The sequence below is a fragment of the Balearica regulorum genome, chromosome 10 (assembly GCF_011004875.1).
Source record: "Balearica regulorum gibbericeps isolate bBalReg1 chromosome 10, bBalReg1.pri, whole genome shotgun sequence".
NCBI classification, from domain to species: domain Eukaryota; kingdom Metazoa; phylum Chordata; class Aves; order Gruiformes; family Gruidae; genus Balearica; species Balearica regulorum.
In genome coordinates, this window is record NC_046193.1 from 7,303,424 (window position 1) to 7,326,013 (window position 22,590).

The 22,590-nt window shown below is 45.5% G+C and overlaps 1 protein-coding gene across 1 annotated transcript in view; it reads right to left on the reverse strand.

Moving 5' to 3' along the window:
* The window catches only part of LOC142603124 (uncharacterized), a 342,240-nt gene that overhangs the window by 181,023 nt on the left and 138,627 nt on the right, over positions 1-22,590 (reverse strand). Inside the window, exon 10 of the mRNA XM_075761903.1 lies at positions 15,217-15,370. The gene's annotated coding sequence lies outside the window, so the exon portion shown is untranslated. The remainder of the gene's footprint in view (positions 1-15,216; positions 15,371-22,590) is intronic.

Here is a 22,590-nt window from a genome sequence, read left to right on the forward strand (position 1 = left end):
GGCATGCTAACCCTTACAGCAGTCAGTACCACCAGACAAATGGTTTCTTGGGAAAGGAGGAAGGGTTTCGTGCTAAGTAGATCTCTCTTCCTTGTGCCACGGCAGTGGAAAGCTGAGCAGGGGGTAGTTCCTATCCATATAAGCCCAATCCAGGATCAGATTGGACCCATAAAGTGGTTCAGTTCAAGACAAGCTCTGGCAAAGCTGTTCCACAACAGCTCAATCTCCAGCTCCCACTGTCTCACAATTTCTCTAGTCCTTACAAGCAATTGGATTGTCATGGCTGGGTGCAGAAGGGAAGCTGCTTAAAGCCTCCAAGTCCCAGCTTCAACAGGCACTGAAGATAAGCCACGTCTGGGTGGAACGATCCGCCGGAGCCACAGATGTCTTTCTAGCAGCACATGTGGACAGTGGTCTGCCTGTTGCTGTTATGGTGTAGGACTACAGGAGCATCTTACAGTTTCCTGACTGACTTCCAGCTAGTGCCCTATAATCTGTTCCTAAATATCAGTTCGTATCTCTGCCATTTCAGAGATTTTCACTAGCTGCGCTCTGCTAGAGGAATGCAACATGGCCACCAACTTGACACGAAGATCAGGCCAACCCTGTTTATTGAGGGTTTGCCTGGGTCACTTGCATTGAGGATCTCATGGATCTTACCTGTGGAGTTGCAACAAGTCCGCTTTGCCTTTAAAAGAGGGACAGTGCTAAACAGACTACTTTTGTGACCCACTTACATGCCAGAGACTCAGCTACTCTAAAAAATAGGACAATTAGAGAATTTAATGGCTGTGACTCTGCAAACAGCCTTTTGTCATGTTAAACACTCAGCACTAAGCCAGGATCAATGAACTAAGGCAAAATCGTGCCTTGCCTGTCCTAGCTCTGCTGTCACGTAACCAGGGAGACTGGACTGCTGAGCAAAGACGATGATGGTGTGAGGCTGGGATGCAAAATCATGTATTTGGCAGCCATCAGCAATGCTGTCAGCACTGCAGCTCCTTGGAGAGGCTCAGCAGAGAGGCCAAGGCTTGAAGGGCTGCGGCAGAGCCGGGCAGAGTCAGTGCTGACCTCTCCATCGATTCCTCTCAGGTCAGGATCAGGCCCCGACCAAAGCAGGTCACAGCAAGGAAGTCATTTGAAAGGAGGAGGGTCCTTGATGCGTGACCAAGCTCTGACTTTATGGCTGGGACCCCAAAACCATACAGTTGTGCTCGCAGGACTGCGCCCACCCCTGTGCTGGGGCTGAACCCCTGCTCTCCGCACGGCTCGCTGCGGAGTTCATCGCTCTTGAGCCACCAAAGCCTTGGTGCTGCTCTGCTGAAATCTCACTAACTTGGGGAAGTTTCTGCCTCGCTGCAACGTAACACAGAGCCACAGCCTGTGGCCAGACATGGCTGCCTGCACATGGGGGGGTGACCTTGAGTCCCTGCAGTTCTTCGCTTGGTGCTGCAATAATAAACAAAACCCAAACTGTTGCTGAGTACCTCTGATGGATACATAAATCCTACCGCTCTCTTCCAAGTCAACAGAATAATTCCAGGTGATACCAGTTCAACACCTGAAGCTCAGACTCTTCCTCCTTGCTACGTGCCTAAGGCAAAGCAGGAGAACAGCTCCAGCCGTTCCCTAAGCCTCCAGGTAGTAACTGAACTCCCAGCATATGGTTTGTCGAGTAGGGGCAAGACTGGCAGCGTGCTTTAAAGTAAGCTTCTGCTTAAGCACTTACTTAATTGGGACTTTACTGCAGTGCTTAAATACAGTTTAGAGGTTGTTTCTCAAAAGCATCTCAGTGGTTGGAGGATCTCAGTCCCTACGACTCAGGCTCCTAACACACAAGGCAGACCCTAGATGTTCCCAAGGTGAAACTCTCTGCCTCCATTTCCTCAGCTTTCTAGGGGTCATTACAGGAGATCTGCAAGGGGAAGTGTTTGTAAAATACACAGTTGAATAGAATAAATAACAATTAGTGAAATGAGAGGATAAGTATTAAACTGATTAAAAGCTATCCAAGCTGAACAGAATTAAAAATAAACCCAGTTACAAGCCTAATGAACAATTGCTTCACAACTGTTCCTAACTCATCCTTCAAATAAGAAAAAGAAACATTTAATAAAATTACAGATTTTTAAAAATAAAAATGCTTAAGAAAAAAAAAATCAGATGGGGCCTTGTAAGGGTTCATTTAAGTCGCACATTGAAAATAAGTCAGAGCTCCTACTTCCCCCTAGTACGTATCGTAAGAAATCACCAACCACTTTTCGGGCCATTGATAAGCAAGTCCTCTCTCTCCCCTCACCTCCTGGACACTGCGTACTCATTCAGCATTAAGGACATCTAAAAGCAATTCAACCCAATGTGGTGGTGCAACCCCCCATTCTCTTGAGCCGCTCGGTACTTGGCGCAATCTCTCCCCCCCTCTTCTCTGGGTCACATATTTGAGCAGCAGACCAGAGCATCAAGGCTCCCCCTTAACGCATCTGGGTTTTGCTCCCTTGGTAACGACCTGGTACATCTGTGCTGGAACTGTAACATTCTTGTTGCTCCATTACTTGGGAACAATAGTGATAATCAATCACCTCCTGACAACCTCGTACACCTGTGCCTCAGCCACGGCCCAAAAAGGGGAGACGCCAGAAGAGTTCTCCATTTGCGCAACTGGTGGAAAGTACCAGAATATTTCATCATCCGAGCTGGGCCAGGCTGGAAAAGTACCTGACCAAAGTCAATTATCTCTGACCCTATAAAGAGCGCTTCTACGCGAGACCCTTTGGAGCTCTCCTGGATTGCAGCGGGCTGCGACTGGTATCCCACCTGAGCTGAGACACCTCTCAGGAACGAACTTCACGAGAATCATCTGCCAGGGTGAAGCCAGCCTTCTCGAGTCTCAACTATCACCCGTTGAGGAATGCCGAAGCATTGCGAGTATTTACTCTAAACTCGAAGAGGGAAATTTTAACTGTACGCTAGCTTCCTTCGTCCACCTTTCTACTTATACAAAATACACATATTTGCCTTTACGAGTCTGGGCAGCATATATCACTGGGCTCTAATATTTCTGTTTGCATTTCTTTGTCTTATGTTTTACGAATATATAATATATATATATATCTACCTATCTGTACACTTTGATTTAAGATACCTTATAGTATGTTAGTGTGAAACTTGTCATCTGTATTTAAGTCGCTGTTTGATCCTAACATATTTTACTAAATTACTTGTAAATCTTTAAAATTAGTCAAACATTAAGCGCTGCTAAAATTCAACCTTTGATTTACCTTATACTATTAATAAATTCTGAATTGACCAAATCGTAACCATGTCAAACACCTTTCATCCTCAACACCAAATTCACACCTTCTGCTCCATAATCTGTGACCTCTGCATCAACCTTCTGTGCAGGAAAGGAGGGCCACAAGAGGCCAAATGCACTGCCTGGTAACAGTCTCTCCCTTTCCTTGGCTTTTTGTTCTCCGTACGATGGCATCTCCCAGCTTTGAGATCCTACTTATGCTGTGAGCACATGGCACCTCGCGGTCAGGCCACCGCTGATGCTCTTTGTAGGCACAAAAGTTTCCGTTTAGCACAAATCTGATTTTAAATGCAAAAGCAGGTTCTTAAAAGAAAAAGCAGCCCATCAAGGTACCAGACTGTGTGATGGATATCAGCCATGTACTTAAGTGTCTTGCTGAATCAGGGCCATGGCCTATTGATTACAGATGATACATTAATGACGTAATTTTCTCAGAAATGATGATGGAGCCTGTATCTTGGCCAAGGTTATCCAACACATACAGCAACGCAGACTAACAGGAGTTACCCGCCGCCCATGGACAGTCCCAAGAACAGCCCGTGGATTTGCCCCCACTCCCCCCGGCCTGACGGCACACCTTTAGATGCCCTGTGGGTCCAGCACGTCGGGTCCATGGGGTTGGCAGCACCTCGTCCTGCCTGCAGCAAATCTGAGCAGGGAAAATTTGTGCTAATTGCAGACAGATCGTGCAGAGGTTTATAGCTGTGCCTAACCATACAAGTCACTAAATGAGACTTAATTAATAAAAATTAATTAGCTAGCATTAATCAAGTAAAATCAATTAGTGAACACTATAACAGCAGCTGTACAGTGAGTTTGCAAAGGAAAGTCTATTCAAGATCCACACTACTGCTCCGGTGCCATTCTCACTGTCTATATTTAATACCACCGCTGTCTTAATATTCAGGGCCAGTTCCCGACATGGCGTGAATCTGGAGACTGCTAGTTCGGTGCCTGCCAAGCACCGGGCACGGCTCTGCCCCCACTGTCACAGGCAGAGCTGCGGACAGAAGAAACAGCTACCATGAAAAAACTAGGGCTTTTCTCTGTGGTATGTTGCAAAGGGCTGACCCAACTAGAGGCGAGGCCAGCTTGCTGTGTGGTCCCCATCCTTGCATCCCCTCGGCCAACCCTAGGAATATGCACAGCCAGAACATAAACAGCTCATCTGGTTTATCCTGAGCACCATCGTATACCCCTAAGGGGCTCTGTGGCCTCTTCATCTTCCCATGGTATTGCCACACGGGGCAAGTCTGTGCTTACAGCACCTTGTAAATGGAACCAAAGTGGTTCAGAAGGCGGGATCCCACCAGTCTGGACCACTACTCCCAGTTCTGGGGAACGGAAGTTTTGAGGGTGGTAGCTCGCTTCTTTTGCGTGAGCCTAGGAAGCCGGAGCATGCAGTGCGAGGAAGGCAAAATATTAGGGCCATATTGTGCTGTAATGCTGCAGCAGGGGAATACCCACAAACTGTCAATTCAACATCACATTGGCAAGAGCTGGTTTTATTGACATCTGCTGTTTTCATCATTGCATAAGGAAACAGAAAGAAGGAGATATTCAAAAACAGTATCCAGGGCAGGTCCTAGGAGGCTGCGCTCTGTGTGTGCTGGTGTACCCGTCCTGAAGCACCTGAGCCATACGCTGCTGCACCTACTCAAAGCACAGGAGATTTCCCCTCTCCTCCCTCTTGCATCTTTTCCCCAAATCCATTTTCAAGCCACACGGCTTTCTGTCCCCCACCCACGCATGAGCCTATTGCCAGGGTGGGGTTTCATTTGCAATATATAGGGGACAGCAATCTCCCGCAGTTTCCCCAGGAGCAGTAAGGATTGCCCCAGGAGTTAACTCCAGGAGATCCAGGCACCTGGGCAGACAGGCACTTTGCCACCCGTGCCCTTCTCAGAAGCAACCAGCTTTCCCATTCACATCCCAGAGGCTGCCCTGAATTAAAGCTGGTTCATGCTCAGCAGCGGAGCCCCGGCACAGCGATCTGCTGTTTGTCAGCGCAGCACTCGAGTTAATGATGCGGGAGAGCAGTCAGGTGTGACTTCGAAGAAAGGGGAGAATGTGCTTCTAGCTTTTCCATAATAGTTAATCATTAAAACCTTTCATGGTCACAGAAGGTGCTGGCCTCCTTACAAGCTCCCCTTTATCAACCATAATTATTTCCTGATCAGCTCTCGCCTAACTACCTGGCAGACTTATGCACAACACCCTTGAATCACCTGACTGCATTTATTGCCCTATATTCCCGGCCAAATGGGCCTCTGCTGTGTCAGCTGCAATATTTACAGCATGTTATCTCTCCCAGCCCATGCCCAAACATAAAAGCTGTTTCTGCCCCCTGCCCTCCCCTTTATACCATCCCTCTTTCTGTGACGAAGCAAAACAGAGCTGTCATCATACCACCTCAGCAATTCTTTCTCCTCCCCCAAATGCAACAGCCCCTTTTGTGTAGACCCTGAGGAGTACTGCTGCCATCTCCCTAATTCCACTTCAAGTTTTCAATTATGTTAATTCTACAGATATTGCCTAAATATCTAAATTAATGCATTTGTATTTACACTTCTGTCCTTTTTTATTTTCTGACAGAGACTAGCTCACCTCCCTAGAGGAGAGACAGGTGTAAATCCAAGCGACAGACCTAAACCTGTCACCCACACGGTGTGTTATTTGCCATCTCAGAGTCTGCTTACTGGGGAGGAGAGTTCAGGGTTACCAACTTAACTCTGTCATTGAATAAAAATGGATAGAACAACCCTAACAAGTCCAAACAGATGAAGTCAAATCCTGAAGCCCTATATAAGTGGAGCCAGTGGAAATTTCCAAGAGCAGGAAGAGGGCTTGTACTTAGGTAAATAAAAACAATTTAGATATATAAAAGCAAGAACTGGAAATCCAGTCCTTACTGCAGCTCTGATTAACAGGTAGAAATTCACCCGTTCTCAGTGAAGTAGAAGCTGTATAGTCTATAGGTAGCACATGCCTATGTATACATATGTGCTGTACAACACCTATCTGAGCTACCAACAAGAGCTTTACATCAAAACATATATAAAAGCAGACAGATGCCTCCAGACACAGAAGGCAAGAGTCAAGAAATGGGAACATGGTATTTCGTGATCAAATTCATTTTCTCAGTGAGACAGTAACATCTACAAAAAGGAATAAAAACACATTGAAGGGGGATTTCATCTTCACTACTTAAGTTTAGGAAAAAGCTGTTTTAAGGAAATTCAAAACCTCAGAACAAGCAGGGGATGTACACGGAATAACCCCAGGGCCAGATAACATTGCTGTTACTTAAGAGCACCAGTGTCTGATACATGGCTGACTCCGCATGCAGGAGATTGCAAGGTCATTCTGAAACACTTACAGTCCAAAACTCAAACCAATGTTTCCTCTTTCTTTCTAGCATAGCATCCACGTAAACCAGCCAGTAATTGAGAGAGTTCTCAAATATCACCAAGAATTTGGAAATGCTCTGCTCTGCTTGTGTTGCTCGCTGCAGCCAGGTCACTTCCATGGCAGACCAAGCAGATGTGCACCAAAGGGACGCTGGCCATGCTCCAAAAGCACAAATAATACACTGGCAGAGTATAAAATAAGAAGTGTCTATCTGCACGTGCAGTTCTCCACTTTGTGAGCATACTGTGCTTCCTTCTGCTCTCAGTCATCTATCATTTTGCTTGAGGCTGCTGCAGACAGTTCTTTAAAAATGCCAGCTCAAGGCTCAGGAATGGTCACGAAGGCATGCAGGATCTCAGAAAGTATTACTGAAAGGCTAGAGACAAGGAAGGCAAAGCCTTCCTTTTCAAAGCCACTACAATAAAATGACCCTGTGATACACCTAAGTCATGATTCCTGTGGGGGCGTCTCATCACCCTCTCTTAAAAAGGATAGACAACACATGGAGAAGAACAACAGACCGACCAGTGATTTTTACATACTGCACAGCTCCTGTCTCCACGTAGGAGGATGCCTCAGCTCAGAAAAGAGATGGCAGGGGGAGGTGACCGAGGTCTGTAGAGACACAAAAGGGCAGAAAGGTGATTAAAACACAAGTGTTCAGTACTTCTCACCAAAAAATCCCATATAAAAAAAAGGGGGGGCAAAAAACCCCACATCTAGAACTGCTGCAATTACCAGGTCCACCAAAAGTCACCAGGGTGCTGATGCCAAAAGATGGGACAATGGGCCAAAGGTTATGCCAGAGGAAGGATCACACTACGAACACTTTATCTCTTACACTTCCCCTACGCACGCATTACTGGTCACAGTCAGGGACAGGATACTGGGTTAAGGTGAACCTTTGGAGCATCTGTACTGCTCTGGCCAATGTTCATGGTCTACTGGGGCATAAGCCGAGAGCTAATATTGGAAAACAAGCCACCTTCCACCCACAGCAGTACGCATACATGTAGCTCCTGGAAGCTGCTCATTTGATTTCTTGCAACCTTTTATTTCAGACCCTGTTCCTGTTACTTTCTTTCACCTTTTCTTTTTTTTTTAGCGTTAAAAACACATCTGGATTTTAAATTACAGGGAAATACACTGCAATAAGCAGCCTCGCAGCTGGGTGTCAGCTGTCTGTCCACAAACAGTAGCTGCCCCTTTCCTGCTGCCTGTCCATGTGTCCTGACCCTTAAGCAAAGGGATCTCTTCTAGATCGAGCCCAGAGCTTGTTCCCTGCAGTGCGTTCAGCCTTCGGCCTCTCTGCCAAGACAGCCAACGCCAGTAGCAATTATTGAAGTCACTCACTGTGACGTGATGTCTCGTCCATGGGGCATGCAAGTCAAACTACTCCTACAAGACCCACTGGAGTGGGGGAGTCACCATGGAGCAGAGCCCAGCTCACTTTTCTCTGCACAGCACATCTTGCTCTTTCATTACGACAACACCGCAGCTTGACCTAACTGTTGAACTATCTAATGCAACATGCCTACTGTAACCAGCAGCCATGAAAATTAATAGCACCATTCTTTTCATTTTTAATGCAGTTTGAGACACTTTAATCAAATCTGATGAGGGGCAAAGTAGCCAATGATGAAGTTATGCGGACGGGAGGGAGTGCGTTACCTGTGCTGCAGTTGTGCCTTGTGTCAGCACTCCTCTAAGTCTGCTGCCAGAGGAGCTTGAACAACTTTTCAGAGGGTGTCTTGGCACTACCAGACCACACAGGGCAAACCACAGCTGTGTATTTTGGTTTGTGCCATTCTTTTATTCAAACTCACCTACCTGTTTAATTGACATAGTTGGTGTTGAACCTTCTCCCATAGGTCAGAAAGGATGCTAGCATCTTGGTTTTCAGTGGATTTCTGCGCAAAGTTCCCCCTGAAGACAGACTTAGGACCCTGGCCTTTAGCAAATACACGTATCTTCTTGTTCAGACCTTTCTGAGCTGTCGCTGGGACATGTTGCCAATGCTGCAGTTCCTGGTTCACTGCAGGCGTAGGTGGGAGCTTGATGGCTTTTGCCAGCTTAGAGCCTGTGCCCGCAAGCCTCAGGGCATGTGGGGCCCTTCACCACCATCAAGCTTCATCTTGCCCATCCACTGCTCAGCTTCGTTTAGCCACAAGGAGGGAGGCAGGGAATTGTTTCCTGCATTCCAAGAAATGTTTCATGGAGCTGAAAAGGTTTATCAGTGTTTTTCTGAAGGAAGTTTTGGTTCCCAGGTAAGTTTTCTTTCCTAAAATCCAAGTGAATCACATATGCACATACACACACCCCTCCAAGAAATCCCACCTGGTGGGGACAGAGGTGTGGGAAAAGGTGTTTTGGTTAGCAAGACCTGAGCATGTTGCTTAGGTTACCCCTCTCACACACACACCTGCAAAGCCCTCAAATGTCCTCACAGAATTAGCTGCTTTTGGGACACACATTATCTATCAAAAATCCCCAGCTTCCAACAGAAAAAAAAATTTTTTAAAAAGCTTCTGAGTTGCTTTATATTCTGAACCGAGCCAAGAGACAGGGCTGGTGACTGAATCACACCACAGTGCATCTCACGGACCGGTGCAAATCACTGCCTTCTGCTCACACGCATGTCCCAAAGACCCTTCCAGGCGTTCCTCCTTCCGCTCCAGCAAAGCTGCAGCTCCCAGCCCCGCTGCACCCCATGCTAAGCTGCCAGGCCCACTTGCTCCCAGGAGGGGATCCCCACCACCGGCACGGACAGATGCCATCGGTCACAGCCATTCCCTGTGGCACAGGCAATCTGTCAGCCCCAGTGACAGCTCTGTGTTGTGATGGCTCCCAAAGCCAGCAGCTCAGCCAGCACCTGGAGCACAGCTAATGCTGCTGAACGTGGACGGAGCTCTGGGCCTGCCTTTGCACCTCTAAAGTCACAGTGGTCGCTTTCTTGGGAGGAAATAGCTTTCACTCCACTTTTTGGGTCTGTTTTTTCCATTTCACCATGCCTGGCTCTTTCTCATCACAAAAACCCAACCCACCCTTACTACCATATATAAGCCCTATATAAGAATTCCCATCGAAGCCCCTGGACTCTAGCTCCCAGAAGAGAGCGCTGGAAGGCAAAAACAGGGACATAAACTGCATTAATATGATTTATCTTTCGTACAGGGCTGGGCTCCCCCCCTCTTTCAAGGCCATGTATTCAGATAATGAGAAACAGGGCATTCCCACCCCTCACGCACAATCCCCTTTTTATTTCCTACGCAATGAGGAATTAAGACATGAGACTTTCTCAACCACTTCCCACAAGAGCTGTCTCTGGCTTTGACTTTGATAATCCAGCTTGACTGATCTTTCTCTGGCAGCAGCACTGGCGTCAGTAGCCAAAGTGATGGATGGGCTTTACAGCTTAAACAGCCTTTGGGGTAGCTGGTTGAAGATAAGTGCCTAAAACTCTCGATTTATGCTTCCTCAAGTTCCTAAGCCACAGGATGTTCATGAATACCTTTTTTCTTTACTCTTAGCTCTGAAACAGGAGCAAAATAAAGAGAGGGAGACTCTCAAGTAGCTATTTGTATCCATTGCTACAGGAAAGTAAAATACATGACTGGGAAGTGGCAGTGGCTGCCCGTATTTTCTACTGGCCCAAATTCCTGATGACATCGGCTCATACACTGCTTTTCTAGTCTCTCCTTTATCTGAATTTTTACTCCATGCCTCCTGGGCCAGGTATGACAGGACTGAATCCTATTGCCTACAGGTAGAACATGGAGGTAGGAGACATGGGAAGACCAATAGTTGAGCCACCACAAAAGACAAAATGGCATCAGCGTAGTCTCTGTGCATTCTGGAAAGAGGCACGCTAGTGACTTTAAGCTGTTGTTAGAGACACCGCAGCTGTCAGGTCACAATTTCAGCTAAACTCATATTCTGCTAAATCTTTCTCAAGTTATCTCTGTCATCAGAGGATTTGTGATCATTCGGGTAATATAACAATGGCTGAAACTTTAAATGCAGTCAGATTGATAGGCCCCATTAAGACGCTCATCAAAAGCTACTAAAAACCTACTGATTTATGGCTACCAGCAGGAAAGTTTCATTACAGGCGGTTATATTTTTCTTCTTCAGCTTTCAGAGGTGTTTTCGTAGAGGTTTCACTGTTTAAGTATTTAGAGCTCAATGAATACTCAAACAATTGTCTGATTTTAAGCTCTCAGGACCACTAGCGATGACTGAGGTTGAAGGTAACTTAGAAAAGGTCCCAATAGCAAGAGGTGAGCACCAAGGCTCCTACTGATAAGCGCGATTGCTTGGTGCCCTTCAGAGCTTAAATTCGTGACCAAGTTACCGCAGAATAAATGTAAATGCACTTCAGCTGACCCCAGCGACTAGCTGTGTATACAGTCTTAACCCTCCGCAAAGACGGAGTGATCCAAATAACACAGACACGCACGTACATGGACAGCAGTAAATGTAGGCCAGTGCTGAGCTGAACACAGCCACAAACACCCTTCAAAGTTGAAAACAGGAAAGAAAATTGTTCATTTGGTTCTTCCACACTGATACAGACCTATAACCATTTCCAGGGGCAGGGACTGAGAGGGTAGTCTGAGATGTTTTTGTTTCACGTAAATGTAATTTGTACTTAAATGTCTTCGAGATATAAATCTGTGTTGGCCCTCCTGGAGTTCAACAGCCAGGAGACCCTGAGCACAAGCAGACAGCAAGACTAAGCTGTATCTCAACACCTGAGAAACGTTGGGACTGACACACAGTTGTGTTTTATCAAGCAATGTGACATCCAACTTGCTTTCTCATTATAAAAGCAGGAGTACGTTTCTAGGAAAGAGCCAGTTTCGACTTTCTTTGTCCCTGAGGACTTTCCCAACCATCATACAGCCATAGAGTTAAACAGATGTACCAGGGTGAATTCGGGTAAAGAGTGACTCAGGATTTCTGAGGCAGCATCAAGTGCAAACAAGACCTTTGAGATGAATTACTGACTGCCTCAAAGTGAAACAGCACTGACAGATGTACTCTGTGTCACAGGGCAGTCACCTTTTTCTCTTTAGAGGTGATTCTTCCTGGAGATCAGACCTATGAAAGTGGCAACTTCCACCCCAGAAATTATCTGCAGCCATTTCCTCCCAATACATAAGGGAGACAACCCATATGTGTAGTCACATCATGTGCCCCTGTTATCTCTGGGAATTCCAACTTCAACTGGAATTAGAATAAGAAGAGAAACCACCAACATACTGAGTTCCTATGAATTTTGAGAAAACTGGGTGTCAAACAGAACAGAAAGTCTCTGTTGGTGACCCTACTAGGGGAAGGGCTGATAAACTGAGCTCTCCCTCGACACCGGAGAACGCCCAGGACACGTTAGAAAGCAGAACTGACTCCTGCCGCTGCTTGTGAAACTGCTGGTTCCTTCCCTCGTTATTCAGTGATGCACCCTGATGTTCTTCAGGAAATTGGGCTCCTGTCCTGTAGGACGCTTCCTGCTCCCGACCACTTGCGCGAGGCTTGCTGGGCTTGGACTTTAAAGACACTCTGCCTTTATCCACAGCGTGGAGGTGGCTGTGGATTCGTAGTTCAAACTCTGTGGTTTTCTTCTCAGAAAACGGAGTGGTTCCTGAAAACCTCTGCTGGCTTTTGGAGCCAAAACTCTACTGGCTTTCAAAGGGGACTTTTCCTCCTCATTGCTTGCAGTGCCTGAAACCATCTCAAGTCAGTTTCCTGCTGTAAATGCTTTGAGACTCTTCCAGCTTCCTAGAGTGCTCTGAGCTCTCATCTTTGGGATCCCTTTGGAGGCAGGTCTGGAGGATGCCCAGCTAACCACCCACTTCCCTGCCATGCTGGGGGGATCCGATTCAAAGCCTGGCTGTGCAGGAAGCTGATTTTGGTAGGCCTGCAGAATGACTCATGTCTCCACTATCTGTGAGAGAAATTCTTAAACCTTTGCTCACAGTGAGTAGCAGCTGACGCTCTTAATCATCACAGAGAAGAAATGGGAGGGATGGAAAAATATCTGCCTCCCAGCTCTCTTGCTGAGGCTTTAAGATGAGACCTTTCCTCAGTGGGGGCTGGTTCTCCTCCAACTTTGTACATTGTTCCTTTGAAGCATCCTGCTCTTGGATCCTGTTGAAAACAAGGTACTGGTAGTCTTAGTGGGCAAGTTATTATGGTCTTCCCCAAGCAACTAAGAAACTGCAGACAAGCCAAGTGAGAATCCTTCCCATATCTATTATGAAATGACCCTCTGAGACTGGAAATACTGAAACAGCCTAACAGTAGGATAGAGTACCACCACAATATCAAAGCCTCTGAAACAGAAGTTCCCCAGATTTTCCATTCCTCCCTTGTTGTTCAAAGACTCCTCCTCCATCAAAGCTCAAACCCTCACAGGACCAACAGATCATGTGAGAGGCATCAGAGGATTATTAATTTGAAAGAAATGGGTGGAAAGTGTGTCAAGCATGCCCAATCTTTGAACTGGGTACTTTAGAAGATCATTGCAAAATAAAAGACAACTGCACATTCATTTCTCTTTAGAAAGAACATATTGCATAAAGCCACAAAAGTTACATGACCTTCATGTGAAGGAGAACAGAAGGACCAATTTTCACTCACTGTAAATTGACTTGGAAAGGCAACAAAGCGATGCAGTTTTCACCAGCTGAAGATACGACCAAATGTCTGCAGTACACTGAAGACAAAACTATAAGGCCTATTCATTGTGAATGCTTCTGGGCATATGTTAATCAGTGAGACATTTCTTCCCAGAGATGATTATGGTGCAAATAGAAGTTAATGAATTTGGCCTATTATGAAGACTGTGCCTTCCTCTAAAGCGTGCACTGGAGGGTGGGATCTATTAACATCCTCTGGCCGAAGGAAAGCCTACAATCTTGGAATTGTTTCTGTCTGGTAGCTTGCATTTATCTGCAACATCACCTTTACTCTGTCCTCTCCAAACGTCTGTCCAGGAGACAGGCCAACACCAGAAAAAACATTTTTCCCATTGACGCTGTCTGGTCCAGCAGTGTTGAGCAACACAACAAGGATCCACGCTTTGTCCCCATTCTGGCAATGCATAGAAGATACAAATCAACACCTCTGAACTCAAGGTTGCCATTAAAGGATGACACTGGCTGCCTGCGTGGAGTGCTCTGTGTAGGTTCATTTCTTTCTAAAAGTGAAAGAGGATGCTCTGTATTTTCTATAGTAACATAGGGACCTGAAAGGGGAACTTTCTTTTTGTAGAAAAGCCCTGCTGCTCCTATTGTGTAGCAGATGGCAAAGGAATGAATGGTGAACGTCCGTACCATCCCAGTCCGTGTCACTGGCATCTCTAAAATAGCCCAGAACTTGGTGGCATCACCACTGAGGTCATATGCAGCATTTTCCACTCTAAGACTCTTACAAGACTTTATATTGGAGACACTAATGCTCATATTCAGCCTCATAATGTCTCATATTCAGTGACAGAAAAATGGAGATACAAAAAACCACGACCAGTATTCAACTACCCAGCAGCCAAACCAAGAATAAAAAAAGTTCAACCGTAGGTACATCTGGCTACCTGAAACAATGTAGAGCTAAGACTTCCAAACACCCCTTTTGAGAATCTTAAGCAGAATGTGCATGTGAATACATCTAAATGCATTGCCAAAAAAAAAAAAAAAAAAAAAAAAAAACAACCAAAAAACAAACATCTACATGAATGCCAGTTAGATCTCTTATTTCCTCAGGAAAAACTCTTGTCAAGAAAGTAGTGCTGACCTGGTCCCATACAATGCACACGAAAGAGTTTTGATCCCCTCTAGTTTTGATAAGAAAACTGTAAGCAAGGAGATATTTTGTAATCAGAATTACCCGCACACAAACATGCAGCAAGGAAAAGCCATAACATCAAAGGAAACAGATTTATAGTTTTCTTTCATATAACACAAGTCACTACCACAACTCCTCGCGCACTTACAGAAGCACTGGGCACGGCGGGACAGGGGGCTTTCTGACCATAATTCTTAGAAGTACCAAAAGTTGGCTAAGGCAGGATGCTGTATTACACAGACCCAATCAAAACAGCATTTCAAAATAGCTGGAAAAAAACATCTCATGCAGGAGTTTGGCTTACTTCACAAAAAAACTCTTGGTCTGTTTGAGACAGTTAGCTCTTGACAGCCTGACCTTCAAGAGCAAGGCTGCTCCTCTGTTACAGACCTGACGTGACACTTGCTGTTTTTCAAGGTAGGAGAACACAAGCCTTTCAATGTGCCTGACCTCTGCTCCCCCGCTTCATGCAGGCCTTCCCAATTGGGTTCTGCATCCTTATTTTCATTGCAAACCCCTCAAATGTTTTCTGTGCACACAGCTCTTGAACAGAACGTCTTGACAAAGCATCACCACCTATGCAGATGTCTGGTTTTATCACCCCAAAATGTGAGGGCTTGTGATGTGGCTTGGAGGGAGCTGCTTACCTGGACAGCTGAAGTACACATTCAAGCAACATGCGCTGCATCTTCAGATCGGCACCAATGACAGGCAGCTACCAAACTTTGGATGGTATCAAATTAGGTGTCCTTCAGATCCTAAATCACTTGTTCCCTCCCAGAGGTTCACAAGATGAGAAATCTAAAACACAGATAGAAGAAAAAAATAAATTAAAAAGACATGCTAACTGATGCACATGTGCTCAGCCCCACTGCCCAACCACAGTTACCCATTTATTTTGTTTTGGGCCTAAAGTTCAGTCTTTGCCAATAGTTTCCATAACATAAAGGGAGCAGCTTAGAAAACGAGTCACACCATCATGCCACCGTGGCACCTTCCACAGCAGTCAGCTGCAAGCAGCCAACATGGTGGCACTGTGTTTGATGGGACCTGCTGGCTGGCCCCTCTGGTTTCCGCCTTCAGACAGGCAGGCTAGCGTTGGCACACACTGCAGAGGGGCTCACACAGTAACCTACTGTGCTCCATAAAAAGAAAAATCCTGAAAGGATCTCTAACCATACCGAAAACTTCCATTAAAAGCATTTTAACAAGTTCTCCATGGAAAGAGAACTTCTGGGCATATGCTGCTCCAATTTAGATCAGTGTTACGACACCATAGCAATGGAAGAAAATGGGTATCTTTTCCGTAGGAGTTCAGCATGAATGGAGGCAAACCCACCTCCTCCCAGCCTCCCGGAAGAGTCTCAAAGTCCAATGTTGGACTCAAAAGACAACTTTGTTGACCCCAGCTTTGCATCTGCCTATTTCCATCATCTCCACTGGAGCCATTCTAAATTTATTCCTTTCTCTTTAGTTTACAAGTTTATTGGCAGCAGACTGAAAGAAGAAAAGGCCATTACTTCATTAAAAAAAATGGGCTGAGCCCTTCACTTCCTGTCATCTGAGCTTCATCCATCCACACCAGAAGAGTTCATAGGACAGCAAATCTGTAATAAGATGCCCCCCACCCAAATCTTGACTCCAACATCTGCACAAGAGCACTGGGTGCTCTATACAACTTTGACACAACCTGCGCTGCCTAAAGGATCCCAACAGCCATGTCCCAGCACATCTGTGCACTCTTCAGTGGTCAAATTACCCCAGGGAGGTCCTTTTTGTGTTTCTGCATCAGGAACAGCAGGGAAGCAGATAATAAAAAACCCCAGCTACCTCCAGAGGCACGTGCTGTAGCACACAGTGCATCCATGGTCTAGAAGGCTGTTTTAAGGCAGAAACAGTAAATCACAAGTAGCAGGGTGAGAAAGGTGTGAAGCCTGGAGGGCTCTGTAAAACACAAAGGTGGAGGACAGATCCCTGAAGAGCTACAAAGCGCAGATCTGGCTACAAGCAACACTATCTAGCACATACCTACATTATACATCAAAATCATAGAATCACAGAATAGTTTGGGTTGGAAGGGACCTTTAAAGGTCATCTAGTCCAAACCCTGCCTGCAACGAACAAGAAAAAAGCCCTGTACGCATAAGGAGGAATGCTCAAATCAGGACAGAGTTCACAGCAGTTGAATCTCTGCACCTCTGAGGCCGTGGGCTCTGTCCAAGGGAGTTGAACTCGGATGCCTCTAAAGCAGAAGAAAAAAGAAGGCTTGGCTGGGTGGATACCACAGTGACAGCCTAAGCCCTTGGCAGGGGACAGCAGCAGCAAGCGGCGCTGTACAAAGCGAGCCTTTGACAATGATCCTGCACCTGCTGTTAAGATCACCTTGAGGTACCAAAAGAAGAATCTCCAAAGTGCTCAAGGCACAATGTCCCAAGTCATGCTGGTCAGTGTGTCCCATGAAGGGAGCATGAGCTCCCTTGGAGGTTGTTATTACCCTGCAAGTGCTCATGCGATGCCGAGCAGTACAGCCCTCTGAGCAGCGTGTCCCAGCATGACACCGTGGCGCACAGCACGGAGCCCGTTCGATAGGGACTAAGAGCAAGAAAGACCCTGTAAGAGTGGTGAACGTTTCCTCCTTACTTCCTCCTTTCCTCCTTCCATCCAGACTCACACCAGTTGGCAATTTCTGTGTGCACGTGAAAAATTTGCACATGCATCCATCAGGTCAGCTTTCCCAAAGCCAGAGCTTCTCTCACTCTGTAGAAATTAAATCAACACAGCAACAACCAGTACTACAAGCCCCATGAGAGTCTCGGCCCTCTTGGTTCCTCCAGCCTTCAGGAAGGCTGTGAGCCCAGGAGCCACCAGCACGTCTCACATCCACGTCTGGCCTCTCTGCTCACCAGGATTAGCCTCAGCTTCTAAGTTGTCACACCTTGAAAGCAACCTTTTCATCAAGGTAGCCCGGCCGATTTCTGAAGAAGATGCAAAAAGAAGCTAGATCAGAAAAAGGTGGCAGGTATGAAAAGGGGGGCAGGGGGGAGGAAGAGGGGAAACAAGAAGAGAAGAAAGGGAAAAATGGAACAGAGTAATCTTCTGCTCTCCATTCATGTCATGTTCTCACACACTTCATAGTGTTCCTCTCCACAGCCCCCGCATCAACGCAGGCAGAGCACAGAAATCAGGCTGCCGTTTCACATAGTGCTCGAGCATATGCATCGCTGAACAAGAACAGGGTCTGTAACCAAGTGCCTTGCAGCCAAGTCCTTTCCCCATCTTGCCTGCCCTCCTCTTCTATGCAACTTGATCAGGGGACAGAAGCTCTGATGCCCACCATAATTCAGCCCTACTATTATCTGGTCCTCAGGAACTGTCATAGTAAACTCAATGAATAATGGATGTGTTGCTTAACTGAGACTATAAACCAGCTTGTAAAGAATTCACAAAAAGTCTCGGTCTTGCATTGTAAAAAGGAATGTGACATCCAAGAGGAGTATCATTAGCATGGCCTGGTCATGCCTGTGCTCCTTGTTTGTCCAAGTGAACAGAACTCTTTGAGCATGACAGAATCAGACCTAGGGCGTTAGTGTCTTCCTTCCTCATTAGGTCATTGAAAACTCTGTGTTCCCAGAAGTCTCACTATTTACAAAATTGCTCCAAGCAAATGCTTTGGATGGGCGGGAGCACCATGCACACGTTAAATAACCGTGGTCCAGCATGGCTATAGAGAAGCTCTTCTGAAGACCATGTTGGGACCAAACATGGCAATGAGTGGCACCAAGACAGGCTGTGTCCCGGCTGCATTTTCTCAGAGCATCTGCAACAGAAGGCTGATACGGAGGCAGAGATAACAAATCACATCTGCTAGCCAATACTTTAAAAGTGGTGTTTCCTGTATAGTCATCACTGAAAAGTGCCAGGAAAATGGGGTCTTCAAACAAAACTGTTCCCAAACAGAATCTGTCCAAGTCAGTGCAATATGTTTACTTTAAGCTATTTTTTTAATGAATAATATTCAGTAACCAAATAGAACCAGAGATTAATCATCACACAGATGCTACGCCTCCCTGTTAAGATAAGATGATTATTAAAGGATAAACCACAAAGCTACCTTCATTTGGAAAGGGCTCTTCTTCCCATCTACTTTTGATTAATATTGAAGTACAACTTTTTCCAGGTCAGAGAGCACTGTATCCTTCTCTCTAAGTATTACAGATCTATCTAGAAAAGAGAATGGAGCATAAGTGTACTCTGATTTTTGTGTTTCAAGTCCAAGGCTACATACTCAATTCTTTCTCTGTTTCTCTCGCAGTAGGACAATGGTCTACAATGGTGAGCAAAAGTGACATGATATGTCCCGTACCCTTCTTCCCAAGTTTTCAGACGACATCCAAAAGGCATTCTGTTGCTAACAAATGGATTGTGACTCACTGAGACATTCAAAATTACATTCCTGTAATTTCCATTTTTTCTTTGTTCATTCAAATCCAGCCCGTTGTGGCTTGCCCAGCTACTGTTTGGCAAATACTCACTAGCTGGCCTCATATGGCAGTAGAGTATGTTTGAACATCAGCTCAGAATGAGATCTAGCTAGGACAGCGTTAGAATAGACCGGTTTCCGTAGACAACAACAAAGCAAAATGAAGAAGTCCAAATGAAGAAAAGATCTGAAATATCAGTGTCTACTCAATACCAGTAACACAGTCTTGAAAAAACAAAAAGCAAGAGCTCAAGCCCAACATGGGCAATCACAAAAAAGAGCCCAAATTGAGTAGCAGCCAGCCTGAGACTTCCCACAAAACACATAACCAATTTGTGTCATCACAATTATTTTGGCTAGTTATGTGAGCACCACATAGTATGACTAATTGCCATCATATCAGATAACTACCTTTCATGCTTGCCACCTAATCAGCATCAGGGAAAAAGCAGTGTTCAAGCCTGCATGGTTCTTCAGTGTGGTGGGTTGACCCTGGCTGGGGGCCAGGTGCCCACCAGAGCCGCTCTATCACTCGCCTCCTCAGCAAGGCAGGGAGGGGAGAAAGGAAGATGGAGAAAAAACAATCCCAAACTCGTGGGTCGAGATAAAGGCAGTTTAATGTAGCTAAAGCAAAAAGCAACGATTATTCTCTACTTCCCATCAGCAGGCGATGTCCGGCCACTTCCTGGGAAGTAGGGCTTCAGTAAGTGTGCCCCTCACTCCGGAAGACAAACATTGTAAAAAAAAAACAACGAATGCCCCCGCCCTGTTCCTCCCCCTATTCTCAGTTTCTTACTGCTGAGCATGACATCATATGGTATGGAATATCCCTTTGGTCAGTTTGGGTCAGCTGTCCTAGCTGTGTCCCCTCCCAAGATCTTGCCCACCCCCAGCCTGCTGCTGGGGAAAAAGAAATGTTGGAAAGCCTTGATGTGTGCTGGCACTGCTCAGTAGTAGCCAAAACACTGGTGTGTTATCAACAGTTTGCTAGCTACCAATACACAGCACAGCACTATGAGGGCTGCTGTGGGGAGAATTAACTCCATCTCAGCCAGACCCAATACATTCAGTTTCAGTCTCCCACATCTAGATTACCCTGCTGCCATGCCTGCAGCAGCATCCTGCGAAAAGCGCTGGATGCAATCACTGCTCATCCCAGCCTGGGACAGGGAGGACCCTCCCAGCAGACTGCCTGAGCTGGGCAGGGGCTCTGGTACTGAATGCGCAATGAGCTCTAACTTAACGTCCCAGATTTTATTCCAAATCCTGTGATATTTAGACTCCAAGAATATCAGCTGATCACTCAGGAGGATACCACAGGACCTGGACAGTTTTCCCCAACATGCAAACTGCTTCAGGACAAGAGAAGAGGAAGACAGGCATTTCTAGGGCTGGTCAGGAGCGAAGACACTACTAAGATATAGCAATATTTTGCCTGGTGCCTACTCTGCAATTCATAAAATTATTGATCACAATATTTGAATACAGGGCTTTTTAAGAAAAGACCCCCTTCAGGGGTTTTACATTTATGCAGACGTTTAAGGACCACATTATTCTTAGAACATATTTAGGATGTTTTATTAATTCTTTCCTCCAAGCTGGTTACAGGACTCTCCCCAAAGCAATGCTCATACTTTACAACCACCATTGACATGCAAGCTTTCCCAGCTTCACACAGCAGCTTTCACCGGGCAGTGCAGTGAAATAAAAGGCAACATATTTCACCCTCCCTGTGGTAACATCAATCCTAACTACCATCTTTGAGCTGATGGGACTAACTTGAGCCAAGCAATGATTGCTGTTTCCTCAGCAGCCTAGCTCTGGCTCCAAGTGGCCCCGCAGAAACTTAATAACCCCACTACCCACCCAGCTTTCCTCTCCATGTAGATGCCCCAGGAGAGCCTTATCGAGAGGATCATAGTCACGAAACTCCTTGCAGACATACCCCTCAATTAACATGCTCAGGAGCATTGCTGAGTTTACAGGCAAAAGAGACAGAGGAGAAACCAAAATGGTGCTAATACCTGCTCTTGAAGAAAAAAATAGCTCAGAAAGAAGTGATTTGAGGAATGAGAAAGGGCATGGATTTCTGTTCATGAAGATGCTCAAAATACTAAAGAAATTTTGACCAAGGAACTGCATTTTAAAAGAATCTTTATGGAGCTGAAACAGCCCAGATAACAACACGCTCAGCTTGATTTGATTTTCCTAGGACCCTGATGAGTTATATTCTTAGGTAAAGAAGGTGTCAGGTATCTGCTTGGGTTTTTTTTTGTCCTATAGGTTCCCAGAAGAACATCGCTTAAATGTCTGAAGGTCTTGGCATTTCAGCATTGTCTACAGCAATATTTATCTGCCTGGCTTCCTAATCTACATGGCAGTCATGAAGCAGGTTCTTAACATCCATTTGCAATTTCTCCAGAGTAAACACACCAGAAGCTGCTTAATCTTCTCCCTCTACATATCACACACTCTCAGCTATACTTTAGAATACCGTAAATGTTAAGTTTACATAATATATACTGGATGTTACAGATTATGTTACTGTACTCCTGGTACAGCCTGCCCAGGACCCTTCAGCATCCAGGTCTGTTCTCTATTGCACGCAACTTGGCTAAGTTTTAGCTCCTTGTGTGGCAATTTTCCAAAAGAGGCAACTACCTCAAGCTGGATTTTTAAGCTATTTCTATGATTATATCTAAGAAAATAGATGTTTTTACCAGCCTAACCACCTCCCCCATGCCACACAAACTAGACAACCATTTCACTCAGAAATGCTCACATCCGTGTGATTAGGGAGTGTTCTGAGGTTGGCCTGAGGCACACAGCTGTAACAGGCTGCCATTTTCCCTGCTTTCCTTATTCCTCTTGCTGCATATTTTAAGTTTTCCCTTCTCTAAATGAGATAGAAGAGAGGAAATATAATCCATTCCAACAATCAACTGACAAAGTTTGGGATTTTTTGGAAAGGACTAAATGAGTTCTGAAGAACTTAAAAACACTCTATACACTGGTATCGTCCTCTTCTTCACGAGGCTGTACCTGTAATGGAGAGGAATCATAGAATGGTTTGGGTCAGAAGGGACATTTAAAGGTCATCTAGTCAAACCCTCCTGCCATGGGCAGGGATATCTTTCTCTAGATCAGGTTGCTCAAAGTCCCAGATGAACAAATAAATCTAATATATCTAATATTGATAAACCAAACCTCTTCTATATGGTTGTAGGCTGCACTGCAGATCCACAAGTTGGATCTGACTTATTAGCCAGTCTCCATCCTGTCCTCAACAGCGCCAGCTGTGCGCTGGTTTACTTGACTAAATTAAAAAATAAATAAATAAAGTAAAAAAGAAGGAAAGAAACACACACCCCTGTAAGATTTCTAGGAGTTTTTAAATACTCGTTTTAAGCTGTGACCTAAGATCTGAACCTAGATATCCAGAAGATATTCACCTTTTAAGCCACAGTTTCCAGTTCCCTGCATACGGCTCCTTCCTTAACATAAATACAGTTTGACAGTATCTGGTGCATAAATCGATGAT